Source organism: Mirounga leonina, unplaced genomic scaffold, assembly GCF_011800145.1.
Source record: "Mirounga leonina isolate KUSES-001 unplaced genomic scaffold, KU_Mleo_1.0 Mir_154, whole genome shotgun sequence".
In the NCBI taxonomy this organism is placed as follows: domain Eukaryota; kingdom Metazoa; phylum Chordata; class Mammalia; order Carnivora; family Phocidae; genus Mirounga; species Mirounga leonina.
Window position 1 is genome coordinate 45,123,534 of NW_023270389.1, and position 9,319 is coordinate 45,132,852.

Sequence of the window (9,319 nt, forward strand, 5' to 3'; positions counted from 1 at the left end):
CACGTCACCACGTGCGCCGCCGCCGTCGCCGCCGCCGCCGCCGCCGTCAGTGCCTCCCGGCAGCTTCCGGCCCGAATCCGTCGGCGAATCACAAGCGAGCACGAGAAAGCTCCCGCTCGCGGCCCCGCCCACCGCTCGCCCAGACTCTCCTTCGCCCCCTTGGGTTCCTTCCTGCTCGGCTCAACTAGGTCAAGGCAAGGTGATCCCAGGGAGAGAGGCAGTGTTTAGGGCGCGCCTCCTTTTATTTATCGCGTTGTCGTCTCCTTCCCTAGCCTCGCACCCTCGCTTCGCCCTTTCGGACTGTGCCGGAACTGGTTTCCTCCAGCCGCCCTCACCTGTTTTGCCTCCCCCTAGAGGCACAATAACCGGAGATCAGACGTGGGAGATTAGATCTCTCGACGTCAAATTTACATCTAGGCAACTGCCCTAGACTGGAGCTGGCCGCCGCGGACCTTAGAGCCCGCAGTTGGCCGTGGGCCCTCACCTTTGTTGAAGGGTGCGGGGAGGGGGTGTGAGCGTTGTGAGTGAGAAGAGAGGCACGCTGGGGGAAGGGGTGAAAGTGTTCAGTAACTGAAAAAATCATTGGCGAGGTCAGAGAAGGCCTTCTATTAGTGTTGCTATAAAAACCCGTTTACTTCTCCTTTTGGTCCCCCGGATTTCTGTTTTGTCTGAGCGCGGCTCTCCTTTCGGAGACAGTCCTTTCTTTGCTGGTCTTGCCCTCTTTGGGAAAAAGAAAAAAGCCTGGAGAATCAGCAGTCCCTGTCCTAACCTTCTGGGGCCTCTTAGACCACATGCCAAACTTAGTTACCCACCCTGCCTCTTTGCCCCAAGAGGCAAACCTGTTCCGGGGACACACGAGGTATACTGGGCTCTGACGGCAACTTCATGTGACTGAAGGGCATGCTGGAAAGTTTCCTAGATTAAAGGTGAGGGGATTTGCCGAGGTAAAGTTTAGAGTTTGGCAGAGGCTTCCAGGCTAACGTCCTGTTCGATTATCCTGATTTGGGGAGGGCGCTTTAAGCGGTCTAGGCCCGACCTTGTTTGTATTTGACCACTCAAGTTAGTTTATAGACATTTCTAGGAGCCTACCGATCTTTATCATGAACTATTTATGCTTATGGGAGCGGGAGAAGATGAATGTTGGGGCCCTTCATCTGCAATAGAAGCTTTACAACTTTTCTTTCTAAAATCTTGAGGCAAAGAGTCTTGTTTTTTCACCCCTGTTCAGTTGTGGGAGGAAACAGGAACTAAGATATCTATTAGTATGACTGTTCTATCTTGAGGAGAAAAAGACTGACATTTGCCACTGGGCTCTTGTTTTTTGTTTTTTTTTTTTAAAGATTTTATTTATTTATTCATGAGAGACAGAGAGAGAGGCAGAGGGAGAAGCAGGCTCCCAAGGAGCAGGGAGCCCGATGCGGGACTCGATCCCAGGACCCTAGGATCATGACCTGAGCCGAAGGCAGACGCTTAACCATCTGAGCCACCCAGGCGCCCTGGGCTCTTGTTTTTGTCTTCTGATAATTAATAACGATAGCAGTGTTCACGTTTATTGCAAATGAAGCTATTAGAGTACATGCCTCTTAAGTTTTTTTTTTAATATCATGGGCTTCATTCTTTCAGTGAGAGAATATGAATTGCCTACTTTGGAGAGGCACATGACTGTGTGGCCTGCTGGACACATGGTCCCTCTTGCTGTACTCTAAATAGTGCCTTTGTGACCTGAAACAGTCAACACTTTTCTTAAAGCTACAGTGTGATCAGTCCATGCATTTTTGCCTTGTATGGAATTTCACATTTACATATTGCCTTTTCTATAGATAATGGCATAATTAATTAATTCCATTTGTCTTCTAGTCAACTCCAGACTCAAGCATATCTATTCAAGTGCTATATAATCCAGATGAAAACTTGAAAATGGAACACTGGCAATTTTAACCTTATAAAGTCACAAATTATAAGATGTTATTCTTAATATTTAACTTAGACAAGATATATGTGGAGAGTGCTTAATAAAAATAAAAACTATCAACTTCTATTTTAAGTTAGGCACTGAGAAAGGTAAATCGGGAATTGGGGACCATCTGTAATCTTTCCATTTTTCTCTCTGATCCTGCTTCAAATGTTCCAGTGCTAAACTCTGACTTGTGTTTTATTCTTTATTTATTAGCTTGCTACGGCTTCTCTAACAAAGTACCACAAACTGGGTGGCTTAAACAACAGAAATTTATTGTCTCACAGTTCTGGAGGCTAGAAGTATTAGGTCAAGGTGTCTGCAGGGCCATGCTCCCGCCATGGAAGTTAGGGAAGAATCTGTTCCAGCCCTTTCTCCTGGCTGCTGGTAGTTCTTTGGCTTGCATGTCATTTTCCCTGTGTGCCCATCTCTTGGGTCCGAATTTTTGCTTTTTATAAGGATGCCAGTCATATTGGGTTAGGGGCCCATTCTAACCAAGTATGACCTCATCTGAACTAAATCTCAATGACTATTTCCAAATAGGATCACATTTTGTTTGAGGTATTGAAGGTTAGAACTCTAACATATGAATTTTGGAGGGGACATAATTCAACACATTAGTTCAGTGTTTCTCAAGTTTAGTCCACTGACCAAAACCACTTGGATATTCTTATTAGAAATGCAGTCCATAAGCTTCACCCTAACAAGTGATTCCCAAAGGAGGAGAGTGATTTGTGCCCCCAGAGGACATTTAGCAACATCTGAAAACAGGCCCAGGGGAAGGATGCTATGGTATCTAGTGGACCTGGAATGCTGCTCAACCACCTGCAAGGCACAGGGTGTCCCCACAGCAAGAAAATCATCTCTTAATATGTTAATAGTGCCAAGATTGAGAAACCCTCCTGTAGAACTTCTAGATCAGAATCTCTGGGAAAGGGACCTGGAAATCTACATTTTGATAAGCATCCCAACAACTTGTGCCCATGCTGAAGTTTGAAAACCACCACAGATACAAAAACCTTTTTTAGGCATATGAACATGAACCATTTTGTTCTAGATATTAGTCACCCCTCTTCTTGTTTAGCCATGTGAACTGTGATAAGTGAATCTAAGTAAATATTACTACTTAGCAATTCACACAATTTACAAGTCTCACCCTAACGTTAATCTTAAACTGGAAACTTGTTTACATTTTAATACTTTTATGCCATGTTGCATTGTTTTTGATCGACTGTCTACGTATTCTGGATGTCCTTTGCCAAATGAAAAAAACCATTGCAAATTTATGGTTTGGCAAGGCAATGCTTTGCCTCCTCCGGTCCACTAATTTCTGTTGTACTCTTGAGTGACCGACTGACTTGTCTATTTCATATATTGCTCTCATCCCTTGCAGTCTATGTTTGCTGTTCCTTCCATTTTTTTTCTCTATTGGCGTTTGAAAATATTTTTGTGGTGCATTAGTGGTGCCTTAACAGCACAAACAAGAAAATGGTAGTGTCATAAAAGGCACAAGAAGCACAGGGAAAAATCCTAAAACTTCCATTAAAATAGGTCATTGGAAACTGTTATGTATTGCAGTATATAACAAATGGAGAACTTGATGCCTTTCTAAAAAATTGCTTTAAGTGTTCCCTTTTAGAATCTTCCATTTTCCTGGTAAGACTTCCATAGAGAGTTTGCATCAGAACAGATTATATAATCAGAATATTTTGATCCTGCATTAGCCTTGTTGACTATTATCTAAGCCAGCTGTTTTACTAATGACCTTTTGCTGGTTTTCTAAAGTCATCACTGATAAAATTTTGAGAACAACTCTAGCCTCCTCCTCCAGTAACCAAAACCCCCTAATAGTTTCTTTCTCTTTCAACAATTTCTTAGGAATTAAAACTTCTCATGTCATTCAGACGTTGTTCCCGTGACATTATGACCTTCAAGCCTGCTACCTTTTTGGACTATGCGGCCAACAACTGTATATTCAGCTCTTGAATTCTAATGTGTAACCTAAGCTTTACTAAGCCTTCATGCAAAACACCTTTTTAAAAAAAAATTTTAACTTAATTGTTGAAAATAAGCAAGGCATGGAATAAGCAGCCTTTATACTAAGCTGAGTTTTTAATGTAAACATTAACAATCAAATGTATAAACAAAACTGTGGTAACATAAGCGCAATCTATACAGTTCAATCCAAGAGAGATCTTTTGTTGTGTTCACATCCAAAACTTGATACCTAAATGGATGGAAGTTACACACTATAGTTCAGCGGGACTAGCTGCCAACTGTTGCTAGTGTAAACTGATCACTTAACAAATGAAGTCAAGAGACTTCTTTAGAGAAAGAAACAGACAAGACAGAACAGTGGTGTTGTAACATCAGTTCTCCCTTTTTCTATAATGTGTTCTACTTTCCGGAGGAGACCAGAATGAGGGACAATGAGATAATGATGAAATTTTACAAGATTCTAATGAATTGGGCTTTCTAAACTACTGAAGAAAGTCATAAACTTGTTATCTAAGGGTTCCCACCCTTGAGAGTGATCCCTCGAGGCTCTGGTCCTCCTAAATTGGTACCCTCAGGAACAGAACTGTCAAGTAAGAGGTTTTCGTTCTCAGTTGTCTCTTCTCTAATGTCTTACTAGAGAGAAAAATGTGAAAGAAAATCTAGTGGCAATGTGTTCTACCAATACCCTTAAGGGCGACCAGGCCTGAGACACACTTCTCTTCCTTCTGCACTTGTGTCTTCTCACTACCTTGCTCCTATCTATCTTTCAAGACCCAGTTAGCACCTCGCCACTTCCAAGAAGTGGGCTAGTGTTAATGGAAAGAGTGCTGGACTGGAAGGTCTAGGCCCATGTCTTAACTATTTAAGGAAAATCTCTTGTCTTAATGATTGTGTTTTCTAATAAAATGGGAATGATAATACCTGCTTCACAGAATTATATACTTGGCGCATGGTGGGTGATAAGTAAATATGTATATATGTATTTATTTAAATGCCTCCCCCAGTTACTCCAGCATACATAATTTCTCTTTCATCTTCCTGAGCCTGGGCACATCACTTGTAACACACACTTAATTCACCACAGGATACTTTTATACTTGCAGACCTAAGAGATGAGTGAATTGAATTTTTGAATACATAATAGCAACTCAGGTTCTTAAGTCAGTTGCTCTTCTGCCCTCAGGTATCTTTGAAGTGTTGGAAGAATGAATGTCAAAATCACATGTACCTTTCATGGCTCTTTCTGTCAAATGGATGTTTCCAAATAATGATGGTAAGTGGTGGAGGGCCAGGGTGTGCTAGAGGAGTAGGACCATGAGAAAGGGGGTGGTTATTGAGGCATATCACCTCGCAGAGGGAGTAAAGGTACTTCAAATGACTTAGAACGAGGACATTGGATCTCCTTACCTAATATCCCTTCCTCTTCTCAAAGAGATTTCAACTATGCTGAAGGGGATAGGATGTAAGATTGTCAACTCCACTTCTTCACCTAGGTTTCTTGTGGTCCAGACTCAAGAAATGTTCTATTCCATTAGTGGTGGGAACCTGAAAATCCATACTGTTATGGAGAGAGGGTAATCTGTTCCACTTTGTGCTTAGCTCTATGGGGATCAGGACCATGGTTCATTTTTTTTGTCTGATCGTAGCACCTAACCTAGTATTTTTGTGAATGATTTTTGTCTTCTAAAAATATCTATTGAACTTTTGGAAATTGTTTTCCTTGTGTCAGTGGAATAGGAAATTTGAGAATTTTCTCTCTGCAAAGTACTAACATTTTCTTTGCTGTTAAGGGGATTCTGTCAATTTATAAGCTTCTTTCTTCAATAACTTATAGTGTTGTAAATGATTTAAAGTCTGCTGAATCATGAAAATTTTATTGCTTTTACTCTATCGGGAATAAATTTATGGATATCTGATTTGCATATTAACCGTAAATGAAAGAGAAAAATCCTTTAGTTATATGCATTTTTTAAAAGTACTAGATTACTGGGGCGCCTGGGTGGCTCAGTCGTTAAGTGTCTGGCTTCGGCTCAGGTCGTGATCCCAGGGTCCTGGGATCGAGCCCTACATTGGGCTCCCTGCTCGGTGGGAAGCCTGCTTCTCGCTCTCCCTCTGCTGCTCCCCCTGCTTGTGTTCTCTCTCACTGTGTCTCTCTCTGTCAAATAAATAAATAAAATCTTAAAAAAAAAAAAATAAAGGTACTAGATTGCCTACTGAGAAATTAGCTTCATTGATTGCCACAGTGTCACTCTGTAGAGATTTCTGGATAATCTTTTAGTGTTGCATCAATTCTTATTCATCCCATTAAGTTTATGAAATGTGATGGGCTCTCTCACCTAAAGGAATAGTAATATAGACATACCTTATAATTAGCCTAAACTTCTTTGAGGGTCTACATCAAGGAAACAAGTTAAATATGGATTTAAAAAATTTTCAAAGACACTGCAGAATCATGGTCATTTCTTTACTGTGTTATTATTTTTTTCTTAAAGATTTTATTTATTTATTAGAGAGATAGCAAGAGAGAGGGAGAGAGAGCAAGTGCACAAGCGGAGGGGAGGGGCAGAGGGAGAGACAGAGAGGGAAGCAGACTCCCCACTGAACAGGGATCCCAGGACCCTGAGACCATGACCCGAGCTGAAGGCAGATGCTTAACCGACTGAGCCACCCAGGCGCCCCTAACAGGTTATTTTTGAAGTGGTATAAAGAATGAAACCCAAGTTACTAAAAGGTTGAGCACCTGTAATAAATTGAAAAGCTGTTTAGAATATATGTACACAAACAGTATACTGCTTTTCCTGTGTTTCTTCTACATGGAAAAGTGACATTATGTAGCTGTTTCTCAGATTTTTACATAAAATTATTTTCTGCCATAACAAAATGAATCCTGTTTTGTTTGTTTGTTTTTTCTCTGCATTTCCTAGAAAATTAGGAGAAGCCTATGAACTGAATCATCACAGTGGGGATCAAGGTTCTTCACAGTATGTGTCTATGCTGGGACTGAATCCATCCCTTCCTTAATATACCATTCCCTTTGCACCTGCCCTTTGCACTGACTGAAGCGCCCTTCGCTTGGTTAATTTCTACTCATCTTCTAGGCCTCAGTGTAGAACTCACTTCCTCCAGGCAGCATTCCCTCACTGGCCACGGCTAGGTGGGCTGTCCCCTCCCATGAACTTACATCGCACTCCGGAATATCTCTCCTCTCCGTAGCACTAATCACACGGTAATGAAAATTCCACTTGTCTGTGCCCCTTCTGTATGCTACATTGTGGGAGGACAGATGCCATCCTGTTCATCTTTGCAACCCCAGTGCCCACCCTAGGCCAGGCATGTAGAGATCTTCCACACACATCTCTATAAAGGAAGTGGGGACTAGATAGTGCATCATTCCTATTGCCTTGAGCTTTGAAGACATATCAATGTAAAGAAAGTGACTTTTGCCTGAATTTTTTGTAGGGTGATGATCAATTTGTTTTAGCTTTCAAATTCTAACCTAAAGTAATATGTGATGTTCACAAAGTAGTCAAAAGAGTACCATGTAGGTACTTCTCTGTCACTTGTCAGAAAAATGTCCCAGTGGGGCCATTGCAAGCCTTTCATGTGACCCTATTTACCTACATGGGGTGGCCCACATGTCAGTGCTTGTTACTAAACAGCAAATCAAGCACGTGGATCCTTAACAGATTGAATCATCCCATTTTCTGGAAGATAATGTATCTGACATTTTGATATCAGTCAAGGGAGGTGTCATTCTAATGTTGCACGTATGTAAAACCTTTCCTAATCTGCAGAGCTTGTTTCTAGGTGTCTTAAGCTCCTGCATTACACCACAAGCTTCCTGCATGTCTTCTTGAGGCTTTAAGAACCACAGTGTCAAGTATGGCACCTAACACATTGCAGGTGCTCCGGGAACAATGAACGAATTACAGAATAATAATTTTGAGTGCTATAGGTGCGTATGGTCACTTTTCATGTTATTTCATTCATTCCTCATAGCGGCTTCAGGAGGTATTTATTATATCATTCTTGTCTTATGAAGAAGGAAGTGGGAATTTAGAGATGCTGGAAGCTTACCCAAAGTTGTTATTTGAATGTTGGAGGCAGGAGTTCAGTCCAGGAGAGTCTGATCTGAAGCCCACCCTGTTCCACCACCACACTCTGCCTTTCATGACGTGCTTACTGACTCAATTTATTAATAATTTCCATAGGAGACAAATGAATCATCAGGCACAGCCAATTCATTGGTGGAGGGCTGGACAGGGAGGATGTTGATAGGTTATATAACTGAACTTTTGTCTTTGGAACTAGTAGAATTAGCTATTAAGGATAATCAGAAGTACAATATAACCAGTAAATAGAGCTGTGAACACACTAACTTAACATGCAGCCTTAAGAAAGGGGGTAACTCTTCTTGATAAAAAGCGTCCAATCTAACTTCACCCACAGGTCTTTAAAAGAAACAAGATGAGGCAGAAATGACTAGTTGACTATGTCTTCCATCCATTCTCCTTTTTCTCCTTAGAAATACAATACTAAAGGTCATGGTTCCTAACCTCCCTTGCAGCTAGTTTTGGTAAACTGAATTTTGTGAGGCCTTCATGGAAATATCCTTCAAAGGAAAGAGGAATACCCTTCTTCCTTCTTTTTTCTGCCTGGCTGGGATGCAAATGTGATGGGTTGAAATCAAGTAGCCATTGTGGATCAGGAGGTGACAGGCTCAGGACTGACCAAGGTAGTGCCATCGGAAGAGTCTAGCTTCTGCTGACCTTGGACCTGCCATTTCTGCTCTGGACTGCCAAATTCTGGACTTCTTCTATGTGAAAGGGTAACAAACTGTCATCTTGTTTAAGCCCAAAAATGGAAGTGGAAATAGCCAATTTAGTGATTTCCGTCATTTAAAAAAGTGTCGCTTCTGTGTGTTATTCTGTTTCTGTTCAATTTATTTCATCTTACAATCCTGCAGCTGTTTCTACTTCCTGGACCCTACACTGCACATTAAAACTAGCAAGCAGCAAATATCATTTCTGTGTCATAGGCTGTGCGGGTATTGATCCTCTCTAACAAGTTCACAGTGAGTCCTTTGTAGGTGACTCTGATTAAAGGTCAGGAAGCCACATGTAAACCCTACAAATAATCTCAAGTTTTGAATTATACAATTTATAAAATTAGGCCCTACCTCAGCTTTCCCTGATCTGACCATTATCTAGTGCCACATCATCCCCCCCCCAAATGGAATATTATACTACTCGATACTTAGCAAATGTTTACTGAGTTTGCACATAATAATGTGTAAAACATTGTGTTGTATACGGTGAATTCACAGATAGATTGTAAGGGTTTTGATTCTTTTAGAAAGTAATCAGT

The 9,319-nt window shown here is 41.3% G+C and overlaps 1 long non-coding RNA gene across 1 annotated transcript in view; it reads left to right on the plus strand.

Annotated features, from left to right (window-relative positions):
• The first annotated feature begins 31 nt into the window (after positions 1–31).
• The window catches only part of LOC118014398, a 105,221-nt gene continuing 95,933 nt past the window's right edge, over positions 32–9,319 (plus strand). Inside the window, exons 1-2 of the long non-coding RNA XR_004680272.1 lie at positions 32–926; positions 3,833–5,225. This is a non-coding gene — a long non-coding RNA (uncharacterized LOC118014398). The remainder of the gene's footprint in view (positions 927–3,832; positions 5,226–9,319) is intronic.